Consider the following 9,842-nt stretch of genomic DNA (forward strand, 5'->3'; position numbering starts at 1 on the left):
GAGAAATATAGAATACTTTTACAATTATAATTGATCGAACAAACCATATAAGTAGGGTTGATCCAAAATGTTGAGTACAAACTCATTCCACATCATCGGGTTTCTGAGGGAAGTTGGAATATGTATGTAGTTCTTGTCCAATTTCAATTAGTTTGGGGTCTTTTGGGAGTGACCCAAAAAACAATCCGTGGGGACTTGACCCAAAGCGGACAATATCAAACTGTTGTTGCAGTTGATAATCCGAACAAGTGGTATCAGAGCCAGATCGAGTGGGGCCTAGGAAGACTCAAGTTCGAGTCAGGCCCGTAGTGTCTCGATGCGTCGACTGCGTCTGCATAGGCGGACGTAGAAATAAATATGAGTAGGGGCTAAATTTTCAAAATTTTATGTAAAATTAAATTTTCATGTAATTTAAATTATTATTAGGGGCTTTTATATATCAATATGCTCAAAATATGAATAAATTTTAAAATATTATAATAGAAAAATATTGAAAAATTAGGTTCATTAGGGGTTAAAGCCCTTCCTCCTTTACATGTGGGTCCGCCAGTGTGCGTCTGTCTATTCCCGATATAATCTGCTTTGAGGATGAGGTTTGTGAGTACAAACTCATCCCACATCGGGTGTCTGAGAAAAGTTGGAAGGTGTATATAATTCTTGTCCGACCCTAATTAGTTTGAGGCCTTATAGAAATGATCCGCAAATAAATCCATGCGGGGGACAATATAAAACTGTCGTTGCGGTCGACAATCCAAACACAAATTTTGTGAATTTGTTAGAATGATCTAATTATACTGCCCATCTTTTTTTTTACAAAGTGTTAATTTTCATTGGAATTTGTGTTTGCCGATTTTGGAAGTTAAGATTTGACATATACCAATATGCAAACTCAATTATTTTCAATTTCACGGCACATGGTGTAAGTGGTGTGTGTAGATTTTAAGGACTGAAAAAGTAAGTATGAGTCATTCCATCTGAGTGGCCTATTGGAGTATTGGTGTATGTTGATTTTAAGGACTGAAAAAGTAAGTATGGTCATTCCATCCAGTGACCTAGAAATATAGATATGATATAGAAATAAATTAATGAATTCGGTAGAAATAAATTTTAATGGTGTTGAAGTGACAATGTGTTTGTATTTTTATCTCTATTGTTATTTTTCATGCACATTAAAAAATTATGTGATTTTTAGGTTTGATTTATAGAGAAGACAACAAAGAAGACAACACAGAGAAAAGGGGAGGTTTTATTTATCAGAGAAAGTACTCGAATTGGTACAAACAATGAGCTATGACCTATTTATACTAGCTACACTACAATTGTGAATAAAGCTAGTTGTGCGTCACACACGATAACTCCTCTATCAACTACTCCTTCCATCCCACTTAAGATGGCCATATTCTTGAGTGGCACGGAATTTTAAGAAGCGTTGATAGGTGGAATAAAGTAATAAGAAAAAGGTAGTTGAATATTTTAATCAGGAAAGAGGAGAGATGAGGTTATTTCTAAGAAAATGATCATCTTGATTGAGACAAAAAAAAATAAAGGAAAGGTGGTCATTTTCAATGGATCGAGGGAATAAGTATACTAATCCAGCTGGCATCAAAAGTCATCACCAATGGTCATCTTCTTCTTTCCTTCTAAAGCTTCAATGCACAAGCTGTGCTCTTTACTTCATCGAGCTACATCTCTCACCTTATCTTTCACAATTCACATAGTCCACCTCAAGAGCTAAACTGCTACACTCTACCTTTCTCCCTTCAGCCTTTCACTTGCCTGTAAATTCTCATTCTTCTTCATTATTACACTATTTTTCAATTAATAAACTAATTATAATACGTCTGTTTTATTGGAATGCAGTGCTCTTTTACGTTGGAAGATCCATCACAGCCTCACAGGTAATTTGATGGCTTATGTGTTGCGTTATTTTATTTTAACTTTTTTCATTTCCATGGGATATATAAGTGTTGGCATTTTCTCTGAATTTTTCATTTTAGAGGTTTTTTGTTTCATTTAGTCAAAATCTTTGCTGATTCACATCTTCTTCATCTCAAAAGAGAGAATTTTGTTTTGATGATTTTTTAAGGATTTAAATCGTTTAATTGTCAAACTAGTTGTACAGGTAAAAATTAGTCCTAGTCCAAATTTCAAAGTGGAAAATTTTATAAAGAAGCAAAGTAAGTTTTCTTGTCCTCTTTTATTATTTTAAACAATTTTAATTGCGTAAATGGCTGCAATTTCCCTGTTTCCTCACCCTTTAATTTTTGGATAAAATTAAATTTTATTTGTAATTTTAAAAACCTAAAAGTGAAACTTTGAATTATTGGATAATAAGAGCAATAAAATTGACATGAACCGTTGGATCCTGATGATCTGCCGTGTGGGCCAAAATTGGATTGGAGTGTAGCATAGATTTGGTGACTGAGAATCTTCGATCAATGATTTTGTAAGTATTTGTCATTAATTAAAGATGATTTTGTGTTTTTTTTTTTTTTTTCCCTTCGAGGGATGAATACTCACAGTCAAATCAAGACTATATCATGGTTGGGAATAGTGTTCTATCTATTCACGTTGATCAAATTTCTAAGTCATTGATGACTCATTACTCAATGTTACTTTCATCACTGATGCTGCAGCAAAGCGGACTCATAATAATTATAGTTTTTCATTAAATTAATTATTATTAATAATATTTTATAGTTATAATATACTGAAACAAATTTTTTTGATAGTTTGCTTAGACGGAAGCCTATGAGCATAATATTTTTCTCCGGGATTCGATGATGTAGTTGATAATTGGATTGTTTTTCTTCCGATCAATACTTATACTTTGTTCGTTCACAAAAAATAGTCACATTTCTTTTAGCATTTTCTATATGAAAATGTGACTAAAAATAGTCACATTTTTTAGAAACAATGCTAAAAAAAATGTGACTATTATTTATGGACGGATAAAGTATAAGTACTGACCGGAAGAAAATCAATCCAATTATCAACTCCATCATCGAATCCCGGAGAAAAATAATATGCTCCTGGGCTTCCATCTAAGCAAACTAGTCAAAGAAATATGTTTGAGTATATTATAAGTATAAAATATTAATAATAATTATTATTTTAATGGAAAATTATAATTATTACGAGCTTCCTTTGTTGCAGCATCAGTGATGAAAGTAACATTGAATAGCGGGTCATCAATGGCTTGAGATTTGATCAACATGAACATATAAAACAGTATCTCCAACCTTATGATAGCCTTGATTTGATTGTGAGTATTCATCCTTCGTGAAGAAAAAGAATAGAAAAAACAAAAGTTGCATTCATTTCTCTTGTTCATCTTTAATTTATGAGAAATAGCTACAATCATTGATTGAAGATTCTATGCTATACTCCAATCCCAATTTTTCACTACACCGCCGATCATCAAGATCCAACGGCCCAGAATCAACCAGCACACCCAATATCCATGTCAATTTTTATCCAATAATTTAAAGTTTCAATTTTACCATTGTAGACCATATTAGGTTTAAAATTTTTAAAATTTAATTTTCTCCAAAAGTTAAAGGGTAAGGAAATAGGGAAATTGCAGCATGTATTTTCCACATTTATACATTTTAGAAGAGGACATAAAAACTTGCTTTGTTTCTTTTTAGGACTAGTTTTTGACTAATCCAAACCGATTGAAAAATATAATTTGAATCCAAACCTAACACATTATCTAAAAAAGTATTGTTGTGATGGAGTAGTATTCAATTTCCAACCGATTAGATTCATTGAAGTTCAAATTGACACTATAATTAGGCAAAACAAAACCATAAAATCCTAAACTAAGATCAAATTTTCTCAAAATGATAGTAGGCATTCTATCTTATCAACGGTCAATCAATTATTTTACAACTAGTTTGACAATTAAATGATTTAAATCCTTAAATGATCATCAAAACAAAATTCTCGCTTTTGAGAAGAAGAAAATGTGAGTGAGCAAAGTTTTCGACTAAAATGGAACAAAAAACCTCTAAAATGAAGAATTCAGAAAAAATGTTCACACCTATACATTCCTTGGAAATATAAATAAAAAATAAAGTAAAGCAGCACAAAAGCCATAAAATTACCTGTGATGGATCTTCCAATGAAAAAGAGCACTGCATTCCAAGAAAACAGACATATTATAATTAGTTCATGATCGAAAAAATAGTGTAATACTCCTAAAAAAGCATGAGAAGGTACAGGCACCATGTCTGCCCTCTTTGACGTCGATACCCTTGACCTCAGAGTACTCAATGGTAAAATTCATCAATTCATTATGTGTAATTGTTGATTTCCTGCTCCAATTGGAATTATACACTGCAGATAGGTTATCACTTTGAATCTACTATACATAATCATGATCTCTGTATTTATTAGGTTATTACTTTGAATCTACTGTTCATAATCATGATCTCTGTATTTAGCAATTTAACTGGCAGATTAGGTTATCACTTTGAATCTCTAGTTGATTAGTTTCTCTCGAATTGGTTTACTAATTTATGCTTCATTGGATATTCCTTATACTTATATGAACAATTTAGGATTCCAGTTGTTTGTTCACATTTTTAATGTTTTCTTACTTACGAAACTTGCTCACAAGCTAACGAGCCAAATTCTGTGAAGTTAAGTTAGGTTGCTTTAAGAAACTTCTGCATTATGTAGATATGCCGCATTTGATGGTTTGTAATGGCATGAATTATGCATTTGGACAGGTCCTGCGTTGCTCGTAGATGTCCTTGTTTTCTGATTCTTTAATCTTGTTTTCCCTCTCGTTGGTTTTCTCTGTTCCAGCTGAAGTTATGAAGTCCTTGAACATTCCCAAAGGTGTGAGAAGAGTACTTTAATCGAGCAACTCTTCTTAGTTTAGGGCTGATGATGCTCAAGTGTTCTTACAGACCCTTATATGTTGTTCTTGGTTAATGACATTTTTGTGAATCTTGTTGAGCATATCAAACCAGCTTATTGGTTTCATTTTAAGGCAACTGAAATTTCTAATTGGGATTCATACGCGATTCTTTTTTCAGGCGCCTTATGTGAAAAAATGAATACGATTCATTATGTTGGATTCACATGAGATGGAGCACAGTGGCTCGAGGAGCTCTTCAAGCAACGACCTCAAGAAGCTCGCGACCAAATAAAGAGTGAGATGAAGATCGAGATAAGGAATGAGATGAGATGGAGATGAATAAAAAGCTGCAGAGGGGAAACTGAAAAAAGTATATGAAGAGTCGAATAAGCAAAGGGAGTTGTTTATAGAACAAATGAAGAGTGAAAAATTAGGTGAACTATATATATATATTTCAAGCATTTTTGTATTCAAATGAATTGTAAAACAATTTTAGTTAATTTAATGTCATTTTAACTTGTTTACTTTATTCCTATATTTAATACTAGCAATTCAGAAAAGAATTAAAATAAAATTGAAATAATAAAAAAATATAAAAAATAATGAAATGTGAAAAAATGGCAGAATTTCGAGCACCTATATATGTGCTCGGCATATATCATGGCTGATTTGAAACCTTTCGAGCACCCACTTGTGCTCGGAAAAATTCCGAGCACTTGGTGGTGCTCGGAACTTGTTGACCACTTTTTCTGAGCACGTGAATGTGCTCGGAAAATCTAGTGTTGTGCTCGGAAACAATTCCCCCGGAAGCATATGCCTAGCACCATTTGTGCTCGGAAAAGTGCTTGGGAAATGCTATATTTCTTAGCACTTTGGTGCTTGGTAAACATGGTTTTCTTATAGTGAATAGACAGGTTGATTTTATAGTGAATAGTATAAGTTTTCTCTATAAATAAATTGGGAGATAAATTGGACATATCTCCCGGCGTAACATAAATACTCAACATTGTTTGAACTAATTTTGTACTACTATAAAATATAAAATCATCTTATGTTTAATAGATAATCATATTTTTATGTTGGTGATGTTCAGACAATTCAGAAGGCCATTGGAGACTGGTGTTTTGATAGAAATAGTGTTCAAATTATAGACAGTGAACATTGTCCTATTAGATGCTAGTAAATGCGTCTAATGTGCAATAACTAGAGAATAGTGTGATGATATTTGGAATATTGTTTTCTAAATGATGTATTTTCATCAACACTATTATTTAAGGTTGACAGTAGTATGTCATTAAATATTATTCCATCCCTTCTTTATTTATTGATCCAACAATATCGTTTACCTTATTATTTATTTTAGAAATAACACTCACAGCCACCATCTATTCTCTTAAATATAAAAGATTCCATCTTTTTGTATTGATTTCTTATTTAAATTTATTTATATGTATCTAATTAAACTATGAATAATGAATTGAAAACGCACTATAATACGAATAAATCTATCAAAAATAAATAAATTAAAGGACTCTTGAGTATGAGTATAAGCTATTTATCAAATTAAAGAGAGTGTAAGTTATGCATCGAAATCTGATACTTAAGTTGATGGGAAGTGTTCGAAGATATATATTTAAAAAAAAAAAGACATGAATAGATTTATTTAGATTAATTATTACTAACTTATAGATATCCATATTTTGTATAACTACCAAATAAGATTAGGATTATAAATAAGATTAGGAATATGATAATACCTTCCCTATATTAAAGGGGTCATGACTCATGATGGATCATGACCCATCATAATAAATTATACTAGTCTTTAGTTCTTCCAGTATTTTATTTTTTGCATTAGTGTTTTATTTTTCGCATTATATTTTCCAACAGCTTCGAATGTGATTAATCCCAAGGATTGAACCCACCATATTAATTACCGATAAAAAAAAAACAAAAAAAAAAAAACTTACGCTACAAGAAAGTGTTGGTTTCATGAATTAAATAATGTTGCAATAAATTATCCTAACTTCCATCAAACTACTACTCTATAAGAATGTAAATATAGCTAGAAATATTCAAAACAAATATGTATCTGACGATAATTCGGGCTGCAACTTTGTTGGTAGTAATTGCAATTTTTGTTGTGATGGATACCCAATTTGCAACAGCACAATGTCTAGATCCTACACCAGAATGTAAGATTGAATTTCAGAATAATTTATGTAAAGATGTACTTGACCCAGTAGTCTTATCTAATCCATGTTGCATCTACATTCTTGATAGAAATTTTAATGAATGCTTCATTAATGTAATCACTATGGAATACGCAAATCTTCACGTTTGCGACTTGCCCTTCAAAGACCTAGTTTATAGGGCTAAAACTTTATGGGAACATTGCTACTTTGGTTAATAATTATACCATCCCAATCGATTATTAATTTTATTATGGATGTAACAGTAATAATAGTTGTAATAATCATGCACAAAGAGGTGACATTGTAATAGCTTGAATTGAAATGTTTGAAATGTGTGTTGGGCTTGAAATAAGAGAAATAGATTCGGGCTTTTTTATTTAGTAAAAAGTACTCCTCCCGTTCTATAAAAATATGGACAATGGATATGACACGAGAATTAAGATAAAATTGATAATGTAAGAGAGATGATGAGAATGACATGGAGAAGGAGAATGCTAGTTAAATTAAGTAATGTTAGCGTATAGTGGGATCTACATTATTAAACTGATAGTATAACTTTCCAAAAATGGAATGCACATATATTTATGGGACGGACGAAAATGAAAAGTGTGCATATTTTTATGAAACCGAGGGAGTAAAAGAAAATGGGAGTTTTTTTTGTAATGGAAGTCAAAAAAAGCTTATAACTATATTTCTACACTAAGATGACTGGGGAAAATTTGGAAAAATAAAATAATATATATTTATATTAAAAAAAAAAGTAATCTAAAAATCTTCTATTTAAAATGTACGAATAAGACTCCATAGAAAGTTGACGGTTCCAGTTTAATTACCGATATTAGCGTATGTCATTAATACTTAGATAACATTAAATTTGTAGGGAAAGGTTTGATTTAATCAATTTGATTTTATATTGTTCCTCAAAAATACCTTTTAATTTCTCTGTTTAAAACATTTTAAATTGCAACAAATTATGTAATTATAAATTTATAATAATTTCATTAATAGTATTATTTTCAAAATTTCCTCTTTATATATGTTTTGATTGCTTAACTAATGAGATTAATGTGGTTATTCTGTTAAAATGTTTTTTAATTCCCAATAATTAAATAAACTTTAATTAATATTTTATTTAATGGATTAACTAATTACTTATTTATTTAAAATTGAATCCAAATTATTGTAATAAATAAGTTCAAATTAATTAAATCTACTTCTTCCTCCTATGTTCTAGCCTTTAACCGGATCAATTCCATCAGCTCAACATCGAGATCTATGGTCCAGATCGATCTTGACAAATCTCTTTATCTCCACCGTCGTCGATCAAGTTAGTTAGATCAACTAACTCCAATGTAGCCGTTGGAGTTATCCCGAAGAGGTCGCGGGTTCGATCCATTTTCAGGCCATAAATCTTAACATATAGAATATAATATTATTTTGCTTATCATTTTATAAAATCATTTTACAGCATTAAATATTATGAAAAAATAAAATGAACCATGTATCGCATAGGCGTGTCACTAGTATAATATAGTATAGTATAGTACAGCATAGTATAGTATAGTATAGTAGTATATAATTAATGGGGCACTTGCATTATACATTTTTATTATTTTTCGGTAGTTACATTATAATACGATTTTAATGTTCACAAGATAAATGAGACACTTGTTTGTTATTGAACAAAAAATCTAAAATGGTGAACAAAATTTGCTCACATCCAATAAGGAAATGTCATTGGTGAGATAGAATGATTGCGCAACATGGTAATTGACTGTTTGCCGAAATTGAAGCAATGAGAGAATATTTAAGAATTTTGTAATAAAATATAAAATACAAATAAAAAAGTGATACTACAAGATTCTTATTTGTAAGATTGACGTAAATATTTCTGGAAAATGAATAAATTATTGGCATTGGATGGATTTGATTTCAAGTGAAGATAGATATCTTTACAAAATACAACATTCACTTTGTAATTTAGCCATATTAATTTAGAATAGTTATATCAGCGTTGAACATAAGGGGTGGTGGCGCAGTTGGCTAGCGCGTAGGTCTCATAGCTGTGTTTGAGTGATCCTGAGGTCGAGAGTTCGAGCCTCTCTCACCCCATTTTTTTTTTAACATTTCATTACTAGCCAATTTTTTTCCTTTGCAAAAATAGTTACATTAATTTAAAACAAGGAGTAATAAACTACTCTTATCAGAATTTTGAAATATTCACACATATACAATAAATATAGTATTTGTTTTTATAGTCGTATCATTTTTATCTTCATGCTTTTTTCGTTCACCTAATGCTAGTGGACCATTCCAAAGCGAAAGAATTCTCCATATTCGAAAACCCTAGATTCCTTAGTTGAAGGATGTGAGACGGAAAATTAATAGAAACTGTGAATTGGGGAAAATGAAATTAAAGGGACAAGTGGGATGAGGTCTGAGAGCACAGAGAGGGGAGCGATATCGATCTACGGATGCAAATTGGCAAGAAAGGTCGGCAATGAGGAAAGGTTGAGAGAGAATGATTGTTAACGATAAAACGCAACTTATATGATAATATATTTCTCATAAATTTAATAGGTCGATGGTTCGATTAATTATGAGAATAAAATATTGATCCTCTTTTAAAAATAAAGATAATTAGGATATAGAGAATATTTCATTGTTATAATATATAGGATTTCAATTAGAAACAAATGTAACCAGCTGTGCAATTAGTAATGTCTAATTTGCTTAAAATTTCAATTTTTTACAAAAGAAGAAAATGAATATTTTTG

At 30.9% G+C, this 9,842-nt stretch overlaps 1 long non-coding RNA gene and 1 other non-coding gene across 2 annotated transcripts; both read left to right on the top strand.

Moving 5' to 3' along the window:
* The first annotated feature begins 1,639 nt into the window (after positions 1–1,639).
* On the top strand, positions 1,640–5,399 carry LOC125202348. The gene is made up of 3 exons (XR_007173082.1): positions 1,640–1,778; positions 1,861–1,898; positions 5,049–5,399. It is a non-coding gene; the product is annotated as an uncharacterized LOC125202348 (long non-coding RNA).
* Positions 5,400–9,089: 3,690 nt separating this feature from the next.
* On the top strand, positions 9,090–9,177 carry TRNAM-CAU. Its single transcript is given in 2 exon segments — positions 9,090–9,127; positions 9,142–9,177. It is a non-coding gene; the product is annotated as a tRNA-Met (tRNA).
* Positions 9,178–9,842: the final 665 nt, after the last annotated feature.

Source organism: Salvia hispanica, chromosome 1 (genome assembly GCF_023119035.1).
Source record: "Salvia hispanica cultivar TCC Black 2014 chromosome 1, UniMelb_Shisp_WGS_1.0, whole genome shotgun sequence".
Lineage (NCBI taxonomy): Eukaryota > Viridiplantae > Streptophyta > Magnoliopsida > Lamiales > Lamiaceae > Salvia > Salvia hispanica.